The sequence below is a fragment of the Pan troglodytes genome, chromosome 20, assembly GCF_028858775.2.
Source record: "Pan troglodytes isolate AG18354 chromosome 20, NHGRI_mPanTro3-v2.0_pri, whole genome shotgun sequence".
NCBI classification, from domain to species: Eukaryota; Metazoa; Chordata; class Mammalia; order Primates; family Hominidae; genus Pan; species Pan troglodytes.
The window spans coordinates 12,160,331-12,174,148 of record NC_072418.2 but is presented as its reverse complement, the minus strand read 5'-3'; the positions used below and the strand labels follow the sequence as shown (position 1 = coordinate 12,174,148).

The following is a 13,818-nucleotide window of genomic DNA, read 5'->3' as shown; positions in this document are numbered from 1 at the left end:
AATTTCAAAGAATTTTTAAATTTCCACCTTAATTTAGCTGTTTACCCAAAAGTCATTCAGAAGCAAGTTGTTCAATTTCCATGTAATTGTGTGATTTTGACAGATCTTGGTATTGATCTTTATTTTTATTTCTATTTCACTGTGGTCTGAGAGTATAGTTGGTATGATTTTCAAATTTTGAATGAATTTATTGAGACTTGCTTTATGGCTGAGAATGTGGTCTTTGAGTGTTCTGTGTGCAGACGAGAAGAATATGTATTTTGTGGTTGATGGGTAGAATGTTCTGTGGATATCTATTAAGTCCAATTGGTGAAGTTTCAAATTGAAGTCCAGAATTTGTTAGTTTTCTGCCTCAGTGATCTAACACTGCCAGTGGGGTGTTGAAGTCTGCCACTATTCTTGTTTGGCTGTCTGTTTGTAGGTCTAGAAGTACTTGTTTTATGAATGCGAATGCTCCAATGTTGAAGGTTAAGTCATCTTGTTGGATTGAACCCTTTATCATTATATAGTGCTCTTTGTCCTTTTTTCCTGTTGTTGGTTTAAAGTCTATTTTATCCAACAAAAGAATAATGATCCGTGCTCTTTTTTGTTTTGCATTTGCATGATAGCTCTTTCTCCCACTTTTTGAGTCCATGGGTGTCTCATATGTGTGAGATAGGTCTCAGAAGGATAGTACTTGTTTTTATCCAGATTGCCACTCTGTCCCTTTTAAATGGGGTGGTAAGACCATTTACATTCAAGGCTAATATTGATATGTGAGGATATGATCCTATTATGAAGCTGTTAGGTGGTTGTTTTATAGTTTCTATTTTGTTTTTGCTTCAAAAGGTCTGTGGGCTGCGTACTTAGGTTTGGTTGTTTTGCGGTAGCATGTATCATTCTTTCATCTTCATGTTTAGAACTCTGTTAAGGGGCCAAGTGAGGTGGCTCATGCTTGTAATCTCAGCACTTTGGGAGGCTGAGGAGGGTGGACACCTCAGGTCAGGAGTTCAAGACCAGCCTGACCAACATGGAGAAACCCTGTCTCCACTAAAAAAAAAAAAAAAAAAGCCAGGCATGGTGGCGCATGCCTGTAATCCCAGCTACTCTGGAGGCTGAGGCAGGAGAATCACTTGAACCTGGGAGGCAGATGTTACCGTGAGCCAAGATCGCGTCATTGCACTCCAGCCTGGGCAATAAGAGTGAAATGTCTGAAAAACAAACAAACCTCCCCCCCCAACATGCACACACAAAAACTCCATTAAGGATTTATTGTAAGGCTGGTCTACTGGTAATGAAATCCCTTAGTGATTGCTTGTCTCTAGAAATGTTTATTCTACTCTTATGAAGCTTAGTTTGGTCAGGTTTGAAATTCTTGGTTGGAGTTTCCTCTTCAAGAATGATGAAAATAGGACCCCAGTCTTTTCTGGCTTGTAGGGTTTCTCCTGAGGAGTCTGCTATTAGCCTGATGACGAGATTCCCTTTGTACCTGATGTGCTGTTTCCTCTAGCTGCCTTTAAGCTTTTTTCTCTAGCATTGACCTTAGGCTGGTGACTGTATGTCTTGGTGGTGTTCATTTTATGTAGTATCTGGCAGGTGTTGTCTGGATTTCTTATATATGGATGGCTACCTCTCTAGCACAATTAGGGAAATTTTCTTAAATTATTCTCTCAAGTATGGTTTCCAGGTTGCTTACTTTTTCTCTTTCTCTCCCTGGAATGCCAGTAATTTGTAAATTTGATCACTTTACATCATCCCATATTTCTTGGGGACTTTGTTCCTTACATTTTTTTCTTTGTGTTTGTCTGACTGGGTTAGTTGAAAGACCAGTCTTCAAGCTCTGAAATTCTTCTGCTTGGTGTAGTCTGTTGATGAAGCTTTCAATTTTATTTTAAAATTCCTTAAGTGAGGTTTTCAGTTCCTGTAGCTTTGATTAATTACTTCTTAAGATGTTTATTTCTTATTTTGTTGATTGCTTTATGTTTGTGTTGATTTTCAATCTTGTCTTGGATCTAGCTGAGTTTCCCTGCAGGCCAAGCTTTGAATTCTCCACCTGTCATCTCTGTGCCTCCATTTTGGAAAGGGACCATTGCTGTAGAGTGAGAGTGACCCTTTGGTGGTGTCACAACATTCAGCTTTTTCATGGTGGCAGAATTCTTACAGTTTCCTTCTCATCTGGAGAGGGTTGGGGCTAAAATATAGAAGAATGTGCTTCTAATCTGTGTCAGATTGTTGGTAGAATTAATTTTGTTATGGCTGTAGAATTCCTTACAGCTTATTTTGTCAATGCCAGCAACAGAGAGTATGTCTGCTATTTTTTTTTTTTTGCGATGGAGTCTCGCTCTGTTGCCCAGGCTGGAATGCAGTGGCGTGATCTTGGCCCACTGCAACCTCCGCCTCCCAGGTTCAAGCGATTCTCCTGCCTCAGCCTCTCGAGTAGCTGAGACTATAGCCATGCGCCACCATGCCCAGCTAATTTTTGTATTTTTATCTAGAGATGGGGTTTCACCATATTGGCCAGGCTGGTCTTGAACTCCTGACCTTGTGATCTGCCCACCTCGGCCTCCCAAAGTGCAAGTGTGAGCCATGGCGCCCAGCCGTCTGCTATTTTTTAGTCACTGATATCCAGATCCCCTTTGAAGGGACTCATCTAATTTTGTCAGGTGAATATCTCTAGATATCTCTATACTATAAGTAAATCAAGTTCTCCTAGGAATATTCTAGGAGATTATTCGCTTTGTGTAATGTGTAATCGACTGAATAGGGACTTGAATTGTATCTGGAAAATTCCTTCATTGTTGCCACATAATGTAATACAGGGTTGATTGACATTGCATCACTTTTGCTATATTTTCTTGATTAGGAGGAAACTGTTTATCCTACCAACACTCAACAGGAGGGGATTATACCAAGGCATACCAGAGTGCAGGACTCATAAGCACCATCTCAGAATTCTGCCTACTATACAGGTAAACCCCCTAATGTGGATGAATCTCACAAACATGATGTTGTGAAAGAAACCAGAAGTAACAAGAGAATGCATCCTATATTTTATGTGTGTGTGTGTGTGTGTGTGTGTGTGTGTGTGTATGACTTGGCAAAATTGGTTCTGGTTTAGGGAAAGGTGGAGTAAATGCAGTTATCCTGTCTGTCCCACTGAATGCAGGTGTAACACCTGGACAGAATGCATCAGCTATGTGAAGAATCTGAAAAGTAAATAGCAGCAGGGAGATGGAAAAAAAAGTCAGCGTTCAAAGTACCACCAAGCAGGCAGTAAGTTTACTAGTTTTCCCCCTTCTGGTTTCATCTGGTCTGTACTCAGTGTGGCTGAAAAACCAGAGGCACACATCATGACCAACATGGAGAGCTCCAGAAGAAGCCCTCTGGTTCTGGTAATATCAACAAGGGGGTGGGAGGGGTGGTTTCTAATGCTCAGTGAGAAAGAGAGGGAGATAAATACCTTCGTTTGTTTTCTCCATTTACTTGGTTCCAGCCTCCAAGCAATCCTGTGGTGGCAATGAGACATACCATAGACTTTGAGAGCTGGAATGTGAGATAGATGACCTTCCGTGTAGTCTAGCCTCCAGGTAGAGACACAAAGAGTACAACAAAATCTTTGAAAATAAAGCTCCCATTGAAACCACAACTCAGAGTGTTGACTAAAACTTGCAAGCTGAACCCAACTGGGTAATTGTCCAGATTAAAAAAAAAAATCAGCTGAGTGCAGTGGCTCATGCCTTTAATCCCTGCACTTTGGGAGGCCAAGGCGGGTGGACCACGAGGTCAAGAGATCGAGACCATCCTGGCCAACATGGTCAAACCCCGTCTCTACTAAAAATACAAAAATCAGCTGGGAGTGGCAGTACATGCCTGTAATCCCAGCTACTAAGGAGGCTGAGGCAGGAGAATTGGTTGAATCGGGAGGCGGAGGTTGCAGTGAGCCACGATCGCACCACTGCACTCCAGCCTGGCGACAGAGCTAGACTCCATCCAAAAAAAAAAAAAAAAAAACTACGTTCTCCATAGGACTTAAAGGCCCAGAGTGTTATAATATTCAAAGTGCCCTGAATATAAACCCAAACTATTCAGCATACTAGTAGCAGAGCCTCACAGGGCTGTGTAACAGTACAAAAGGCTAACATTCATGATATTAGAGTCCTAAAAGAAGAAGATGTGTGATGCAATAAGTTTTTGAAAAGGTAATGATGAAAAACTTCTCAAATTTGATGAAAGACACAAATATTCAGATTCAAGAAATTTAATGAACCCAAAACATAACCCCAAAGAAATATAAGCCAAAACATATAATAATTAAAGTTGTGACAGCTAAAGTTAAGTAGAACATCTTGAAATTAGCGTGGGAAGTAATAACATGTTACTTATAAGAGAACATTTCGTGGCTCATGCCTGTAAATTCCAACAATACTTTGGGAGGCTAAGGCAGGCAGATCACTTGAGCCCAGGAGTTCGAGACCCGTCTAGGCAACATGGAAAAATCCCACCCCTACAAAAAAATTGGCTGGGTGTGGTTGCGTGTGCCTGTAGTCCCAGCTATTTGGGAGGTCGAGATAAGAGAACTGCAGTGAACTGTGAGCCTGCCACTGCGCTCCAGCCTGGGTGATAGAGACCCTGTCTCAAAGTAAATAAATAAAAGAACAGTTCAGTTGACTGTGCATTTCTTTTTCCTTCCCTCCCTTCCTTCCCCTCCTTTCCTTTCCTCCTTTCCTTCTCTCTTCTCTTCTTTTTTCCTTCCTTCCTTTCTCCCTTCCTCCTTCTTCCTTTTTTTTCTTTTCTCTTTCCTTTCTTCCCTTCCTTCTTCTCTTTCTTTTTCTTTCCTCTTTCTTTTCTCCTTGTTTCTTTCTTTCTTCTCCCCCCCTTCTCTCTTTCTTTCTTTCTGAGATGGAGTCTCACACTCCAGGCTGGAGTGCAATAGCACGATCTCGGTTCACTGCAACCTCCACCTCCCAGATTCAAGTGATTCTCCTGCCTCAGCTCCCCGAGTAGCTGGGATTCAGGTGCCTGCCACCGCACCCATATAATTTTTTGTATTTTTAGTAAAGACAGCGTTTCACTATGTTCGCCAGGCTGGTCTCGAACTCCTGGCCTCATGATCAATCCACCTTGGCCTGGGATTATAAGTGTGAGCCACCACTCCCGGCCGACTGTGGATTTCTTATAGAAACTATAAAGGCCTGGGCATGGTTACTCATGCCCTGTAATGCCAGCACTTTGGGAGGCCAAGGTGGATCACTTGAGCCCTGGAGTTTAAGGCTGCAGTGAGCTATGATTACATCACTGTGATCCAGCCTGGGTGACAGCAAGACCCTGTCTCAAAACAACAAGCAAAAAAACCCACCAATGGCTCACATCTGTAATCCCAGCACTTTTGGAGGCTGAGGTGGGCAGATCACTTGAAGTCAGGAATTCAAGACCAGCCTGGCCAATACGGCAAAACCCTGTCTCTACTAAAAATACAAAAATTAGCTGGGCGTGGTGGCACACATCTATAATACTAGCTACTGGGGAGGCTGGGCACGAGAATCACTTGAACCTGGGAGGTGGAGGTTACAGTGAGCCGAGATCGTGCCAGTGCACTCCAGCCTGGGTGACAGAGTGAGCCTCTGTCTCAAACAAAAAACAAAAACAAAAAAACACACCACCATAAAGGCAAAGAGCAAATTAAATGACATTTTTTAAGGGCTGAGAGAAAAGGAACAACCTTAAAGTTTCTTTCGATGGCTATGTGAAATACTTTCTTAGACTTCTGCCCTCTTTGTTTGTTACCTGCGTGCAGCCAGCTGCTCAAGCTCCCAGGTCACACCATCTGCACGCACAGGAACTGTGTGTGTGTGCTCGTTTGTGTGTGTGTGTGCATGGTGATTCAAAATGTGGAATGGCTTCCATGTATTCATGTAGTGGAACTGTGTGTAGGCCTGGATTCACATGCCTCTTTCATATCCTTGTGGTCTCCTTAAGGGACTTTTTTTTTTTTTTTTTTTTTTTGAGACGGAGTCTCGTTCTGTCTCCCAGGCTGGAGTTCAGTGGCGCAATCTCGGCTCACTGCAAGCTCTGCCTCCCGGGTTCACACCATTCTCCTGCCTCAGCCTCCCGAGTAGCTGGGACTACAGGCACCCACCAACACGCCTAAGTTTTTTTTTGTATTTTTAGTAGAGATGGGGTTTCACCGTCTTAGCCAGGATGGTCTCGATCTCCTGACCTTGTGATCTGCCTGCCTCAGCCTCCCAAAGTGCTGGGATTACAGGCATGAGCCACTGCGCCTGGCCTCCTTAAGGGACTTATATCTCCATTTTTTTTTTTTTTTTTTTTGAGAGAGAGTCTTGCCCTGTTGCCCAGACTGGAGTGCAGTGGCACAGTCTCAGCTCACTGCAGCCTCCACCTCCTGGGTTCACACGATTCTCCTGCCTCAGCTTCCCAAGTAGCTGGGATTACAGGCGTGTGCCACCACACCTGGCTAATTTTTTGTATTTTTAGTAGAGACGGAGTTTCACCGTGTTAGCCAGGATGGTCTCGATCTCCTGACCTCGTGATCCACCTGCCTTGGCCTCCCAAAGTGATGGGATTACAGGCGTGAGCCACACACGTGGCTGAGACTTTTATCTTAATGAAGAGAAAACAAGAGAAAAGGATAGGGGTTGAAGTACTGAAACATTAATTTTAGGTAAGGGGAGTTGGTCCTCCAAATATATACTAATTTCAGCCAGGTGGGCATGAAAATAAATATCTCAGGCCAGGTATGGTGGCTCATGTCTATAATCCCAGCACATTGGGAGGCTGAGGCAAGCGGATCACTTTCAGTTCAGGAGTTAGAGACCAGCCTGGGCAACATGGTGAAACCCTGTCTCCACTAAAAATACAAAAATTAGCCCTGCATGGTGATGCATGCCTGTAATTCCAGTTACTTGGGAGGCTGAGGCACAGTAATCACTTGAACCCAGGAGGCGGAGGTTGCATTGAGCTGAAATTGTGCCACTCCAGCTTTGGTGATGGAGTAGACTCTGTCTCAAAAAAAAGAAAAAAAAGAAAAGAAATATCTCAGGGCATTTCACAGAGGTCAACATATTTGAAAAGGTGAGGAAACTTTTAAAGCTGTACTGGTCATAGAGCAAAGTGAAGTACAGAATAGAGTCAGACTGCTAGAGTACACGTCTTGGCTCTGCCTCTTGCTGGCTACGTAATTTTGTAGAAGTTAAATGGCCTCTCTTGCCTCAGTCTGATCTTCCTTTTTTTTTTTTGAGACAGAGTCTGGCTCTTTCGCCCAGGCTGGAGTGCAGTGGCTGATCTCGGCTCACTGCAAGCTCCGCCTCCCGGGTTCGCGCCATTCTCCTGCCTCAGCCTCCTGAGTAGCTGGGACTACAGGCGCCCGCCACCACGCCCGGCTAATTTTTTGTATTTTTAGTAGAGACGGGGTTTCACCGTGTTAGCCAGGATGGTCTCGATCTCCTGACCTTGTGATCCGTCCGCCTCGGCCTCCCAAAGTGCTGGGATTACAGGCGTGAGCCACCACGCCTGGCCACCTCAGTGTGATCTTCTGTAAACTGTGGATGAATTTTACAATAAGCTGCCTGATTTGGTATTGTAAGAATCAAATAAGTGAATGCATCCAACTCAAATATGATAAGACAAGATTTAGTGGTACTTAGTAAGATTAAATTAGTCCTAGGTAATGATATTTTAAAGAAAACTCATCTGTATGCAAATCTTCTAAATAAAATTTCTAGCAAAACTAATCCAGTTATGAGAAAAAATAGTGCCCTATGACCAGTTTTACTTTAGGATTGCAAGAATGGCTTATTATCAGGAATGTTTTCAACACAACTAATTACTACATTTGAGAGAGAGGAAAGTATTGTGAGGGAAGATGAAAAATTCCATATCCATTTGGAATTTAAAAAGTAAGTGAGCAAGGAAAGGAAAATGAATCCAGAATGGAATGGAGAAGTTTATCTACTGATGTGATTTTTTATGTAGGAAATCCTAAGGAATCCACTAAACTATTAAAACTGATAAACAAGTTCAACAAGGTTATAGGTAACAAGATCAACATAGAAAACTCAGTTGTATTTATGTATACTATCACGGCACAAGCCAAAAATGAAATTAAGAAAACAATTCTGGCTGGGCGTGGTGGCTCATGCCTGTAATCCCAGCACTTTGGGAGGCCTGAGGTCAGGAGCTCGAGACCAGCCTGGCCAACATGGTGAAACCCCGTCTCTACTAAAAATACAAAAAAAAAAAAAAAATAGCTGGGTGTGGTGGCGCGTGCCTGTAGTCCCAGCTACTCAGGAGGGTGAGGCAGAAGAATCGCTTGAACCCAGGAGGTGGAGGTTGCAGTGAGCTGAGATGGCACCACTGCACTCCAGCCTGGGCAATAAGAGCGAAACTTCATCTCCAAAAAAAAAAAAGAAAAGAAAAGAAAACAATTCCATTTATTATAGTATTAAAATAATAAAATACTTGGGAATAAATCTGATAAAAGATGTGTGAGACTTGCATACTGAATACCACAAAATGTTGATAAAGACGAAAAGTAATGGAAAGTCACCCCATGTTGATGGATTAGAATACTTATTATTTTTGAGAGGGAGTCTTGCTCTGTTGCCCAAGCTGGAATGCACTGGTGCAATCTCGGCTTACTGTAACCTCTGCCTCTGGGTTCAAGCAGTTCTCCTGCCTCAGTCTCCCGAGTAGCTGGGATTACAGGCATGTGCCACCATGCCCGACTAATTTTTGTATTTTTAGTAGATATGGGGTTTCACCATGTTGGCCAGGCTGGTCTCAAACTCCTGACCTCAAGTGATCTGCCCATCTCGGCCTCTCAAAGTGCTGGGATTGTAGGCGTGAACCACCACACCTGACCAAGAATACTGAACATTATTTTTAAGATGGCAGTACTCTCCAAGTTGGTCTATAGATTAAACATAATCCCTATCAAAATTCCAGATGGTGACAGAGTCTTTGCTTTACTCAACTATAGTCAAGCTCCTTAAACTTTTCTTAGGCCCATGTGTACACTTTTGTATATTGAGTTTTAGCAAGAACCCTGCTAAGTCAGTACAATAAGAACCTACCACCCTCAGTATCAGATCACCCTTATAGCTAATCAGGTTCCTGATTCTCTACTATCTACCAATTACAGGCCAAAGTGATCAGACATCATGTTAGGTCAGTTTATCCACCATCCGCCATACCCCTGATATTCCTCTTAGCAATTTTCCACTCACTGACCTTTACTCTTTAACTTGACTATAAATTCCCATTTGCTCATGCTATAATATTCAGAGTTAGCCTACTCTGTCACCTCCACTGCAAAATCCTACTGCAGTGGTCCCTATACCTAACGTGATGGTACTGAATAAAGTCTGCCTTACTATGCTTTAACAAGTTCCACTGATGTTATTTTTTTTTTAATTTAGCACTGGCTTCATAGCAGAAATGGACAGGCTCATCATAAACTTTATATAGAAATGGAAAGAACACCAAATAGCCAAACAGTCTTGAAAAAGAGGAACACAGTTGAAGGAGTCACACTTTTGGATTTCATAAAGTGTTACAAAATTGTAGTAATCAAAACAATGTCGCACTGGCTTAAGGATAAATATACGAATTAATGGAATAGAATTGAGAGTCCAGAAGTAAGCCCTCACATATATGGTCAACAGATCTACAAGGCTGCCAGGGTAATTCAATGAAGAATGAAAAGAATGTTTTCAACAAATGGTTCTGGGAGAAATTGATACCATACTGCAAAAGAATGCATTTGGGCTTTTACTTTATACCACCTACAAAAGTTAACGGATACCACATTGGGGATTAAGCTAAAAAAATTAAAATATTAAAAAACCCCACAAAAGTTAGCTGACAATGGATCAAAGACCTAAACATACATGTAAGACATACAATAATTCCCAGAAGTATAGGCAGAAAAGTTTCATGATACTGGATTTAGTACTGTTTTCTTAGATGCAGTATCAAAAACATTGCAAACAAAAAATTATCAACATTAAACTTGTACTTCAGAGGACACTCATCAATATTATATACTTTAGTATTCTAAAATATTCCATCAAGAAAGAGAAGGAAAACCTATTGAGAGAAAATATTTGTAAATCATATATATGATAAGGACCTCTCTTCAGAATATATAAAGAACTCTTGCAACTCAATGAAATTTTTTTTTTTTTAAATAGAGAGTTTCGCTCTTGTTGCCCAGGCTGGATTGCAGTGGCACCATCTCAGCTCACCGCAACCTCCGCCTCCTGGGTTCAAGCGATTCTCCTGCCTTGGCCTCCTGAATAGTTGAAATTACAGGCATGTGCCACCATGCCCAGCTACTTTTTGTATTTTTAGTAGAGACAGGGTTTCTCCATGTTGGTCAGGGTGGTCTTGAACTCCCAACCTGAGGTGATCTGCCTGCCTTGGCCTCCCAAAGTGCTGGGATTACAGGCGTGAGCCACTGCACCCGGACCTTTTTTTTTTTTTTTTTCCGAAACAGAGTCTCACTCTATCACCCAGGCTGGAGTGCAGTGGCATAATCTTGGCTGACTGCAACCTCTTCCTCCCGGGTTCAAGCGATTCTCCTGCCTCAGCCTCCCGAGTAGCTGGGATTACAGGTGTGTGCTATCACGCCTGGCTGATTTTTTATCTTTTATGATGTTGGCCAGGCTGGTCTTGAACTCCTGGCCTCAAGTGATCTGTCTGCCTCAGCCTCCCAAATTGCTGGGATTACAAGCCACCGTGCCCGGCCAGAAACCAAATTTTAAAAGGGGCAAAGGAATTGAACAGAAATTTCTCCAAAGAAGCATACAAATGGCTAACAAAGCACATTAAATGATGCTGAACATCACTAGTGTTAGGGAAATACAAGTCAAAATCATGAGGTATCACCTCATACCACTAACACAGTTAACATGAAAAAGACTAAAGTGTTAGCAGGGACGTAGAGAAGTTGGAGCCCTCATACATTTCTGGTGGGAATGTAAAACAGTACAGCCCCTTTCAAAAACAGTGTGGCAGTTCTTCAAATTCTTAGATAGTTACTGTATGGTTCAGCAATTCCATTCCCAGATATATACTCTAGAGAAATAAAAACCAGCTGAGCATGGTGGCTTATGCCTTTGTGGAGGCCGAGGCGGGCAGGTTGCTTGAGCTTAGGAGTTTGAGACCAGCCTGGGCAAAACCCTGTCTCTACAAAAAATACAAAAATTAGCTGGGTGTGGTGGCTTATGCCTGTGGTCCTAGTTGCTCAGGAGGCTGAGGTGGGAGGATCGCTTGAGCCTAGGAGGTAGAGGCTGCAGTGAGCTGTGATTTCTCAAAAAATAAAAGCCAATATGCACAAAAAGATATATGTGAATTTTCATAGCAGCATTAATCACAACACCCCCAAAGTGGAAACAAACCAAATGTCCATCAACTGAAGACAAATCATATATGGTATATACATAGAATGGAATATCATTCAGCAATAAAATAGAATGATCTAGGCTATAATACAGATGAACCTTGAAAAACGTTATTCACAAAAGATTGTATGATTTTTAGGCCGGGCATGGTGGCTCACGCCTATAATCCCAGCACTTTTGGAGGCCGAGGCAGGACTACTTGAGCCCAGGAGTTCGAGATCAGCCTTGCAACATAGTGAGACCCTGTCTATACAAAAATAAAGATAAATTGTATGATTATATCCATATGAAATGTCTTCAAAAGAAAAATCTGTAGTGATAAAGTAGGTTTGTGGTTCCCTGGAGCTTAAAGAGGAGGTAAATGGGCTTTCCCATTCAAAGATTTCTTTTAGTGTGATTAAAATGTTCCAAAATTATGTTTGAACAACACTGTGAATGTACTAAAAAATATTGAATTATATAGCTTTAAGTGGGTGAACTATGTTGGTTATATGTGAATTGTATCTCAATACAGCTGGTCTAAAAACCAAAAGGGAAAAATCACAATAATAGCCACATCATTGGGAGCATAAAAATTTAATGTCTATTAAGCATTTAGGGTAGTAAGATATAAAAAACAGCTACCGCCAGGTGCGGTGGCTCACACCAGCACTTTCGGAGGCTGAGGTGGGCAGATCACCTGAGGTTAGGAGTTTGAGACCACCCTGGCCAACATGGCGAAACCCCATCTCTACTAAAAAAAAAAACAAAACAAAAAACAAAAATTAGCTGAGCGTGGTGGCGCGTGCCTATAATCCCAGCTACTCGGGAGATTGAGAAAGGAGAATCCCTAGAACTCAGGAGGTGGAGGTTGCAGTGAGCCGAGATCGTACCACTGTATTCCAGCCTGGGTGACAGAGCAAGACTGTCTCAAAAACAAACAAACAAAAAAGCTACCATTATTATTATTATTACCACAGAATATTATTAGTTGATACAAAACCACTGGAATGAAAATATTATGATCTTGATATTGGCATAAGTAAATGTATTACTGGCATAGAGTCTAGAATCAGATACAGGTATACACAGGAATTTATAGTTTAATAAACATGGAATTTGAAATCAGTAAATCAAGGACAGTTTATCAATATGTGGTACTACAATAATTGGCCATGTTTCTGGAGGAAAGAGATATTGTATCCACTATCCCACACCACATGCTGAAACACATTCCATGAGTATGAAAGATTTCAATGTTTTTAAAGTAATATGCTGCAGAAGAAAATTAGGAAATCTATATGTAATCTAGAGTTTATGAAGACTTCTTAATGCAAGAGAGGAAACTTAAAAAAGAAAATCCTTTTTTAGTTGAAAAATTAACTGCAAAATAGTTACCGGTTCAGTAGATTCATAAAATATTTGATAATGTACATGAACAGTTCTTCATGTTAGTAAAACAGTGTTCAAAATAACTTTATTAACTCCATAAAGGCCACCCACTACAAAGCACAGCAAAAACGATTTCTGGAGAAACTAGAATCACTCCTGCAGAAGTGAATGCCTGATATCAGTGCTATTTTACAACGCGGTATGGGACGCCCTGGAACTCACTGTAAGATCTCAGAAAACAATATATTATTCAAAGAAAAAAAAAATCAACATTTACAAAAAGTATCAGCATATTGAAAACACAAAGGAATCAACTATTAGAATTTAGCATGGCGTCCAGATAAATGAAATAAGGGGAAATATTGGCCTCAAGTTAAATTGGGCCCGGCGCCGTGGTGCACGCCTGTAATCCCAGCCTTTTGGGAGGCCGAGGCGGGATGACTGTTGGAGCCCAGGAGTTTGAGATCTGCCTGGGTAACACCTCAACTCTGGGAGAAAAAAAAAATTAGCCGGGCGTGGTGGCCTGCGCCCGTAGACCCAGCTACTCGGGAGGCTGAGGCGGGATGATGGCGTGAGCCCATGAGTTTCGCCCCACAGCACGCCAGCCTGGACTACACAGTGAGACCCTGTCTCAAACAAAAACAAAAACAAAATAAAAAACTAAAACTAGATTGAATGAATGGAGGAGATAGGCCATATCATGGACTGGCAGGATTATCAAAGGAAGCATCATTTTGAGGGTGCTAGGAACGTGGGAGGAGGTGAGAATAAAAGCTTTTTGTGAGCATTGTGCACATCCTGTGGGGGAGCCCCCACCTCTAACTGTGCCAACACCACCGACCCCACCCTAGGTTAGCCCCGTCCGCAGGGCTGGTTCTAACCTCAGCCTTGTGCTCTGGGCCCCTTTTGGCCTCCATCCCTCAAGGTGAGCAGACTCCAAGGCCTCCAAGGCGTCTCCGTAGCCACTGGGGAGTAAACCAGAATCTCTCTGCCTGAGGTTGTTCAGCTCGGCTGAGGTTGCAGTTCCCGAGCGCTCCTCCAGGTTTGA

At 42.3% G+C, this 13,818-nt stretch overlaps 1 protein-coding gene across 6 annotated transcripts in view; it reads left to right on the top strand.

Moving 5' to 3' along the window:
- ZNF560 (zinc finger protein 560) overlaps positions 1-3,624 on the top strand; it is a 53,437-nt gene extending 49,813 nt beyond the window's left edge. For all 6 annotated transcript variants that reach the window (XR_008541142.2, XR_001711616.4, XR_008541143.2 and 3 more), the window contains 3 exons: positions 2,843-2,948; positions 3,146-3,252; positions 3,473-3,624. The gene's annotated coding sequence lies outside the window, so the exon portion shown is untranslated. The remainder of the gene's footprint in view (positions 1-2,842; positions 2,949-3,145; positions 3,253-3,472) is intronic.
- Positions 3,625-13,818: the final 10,194 nt, after the last annotated feature.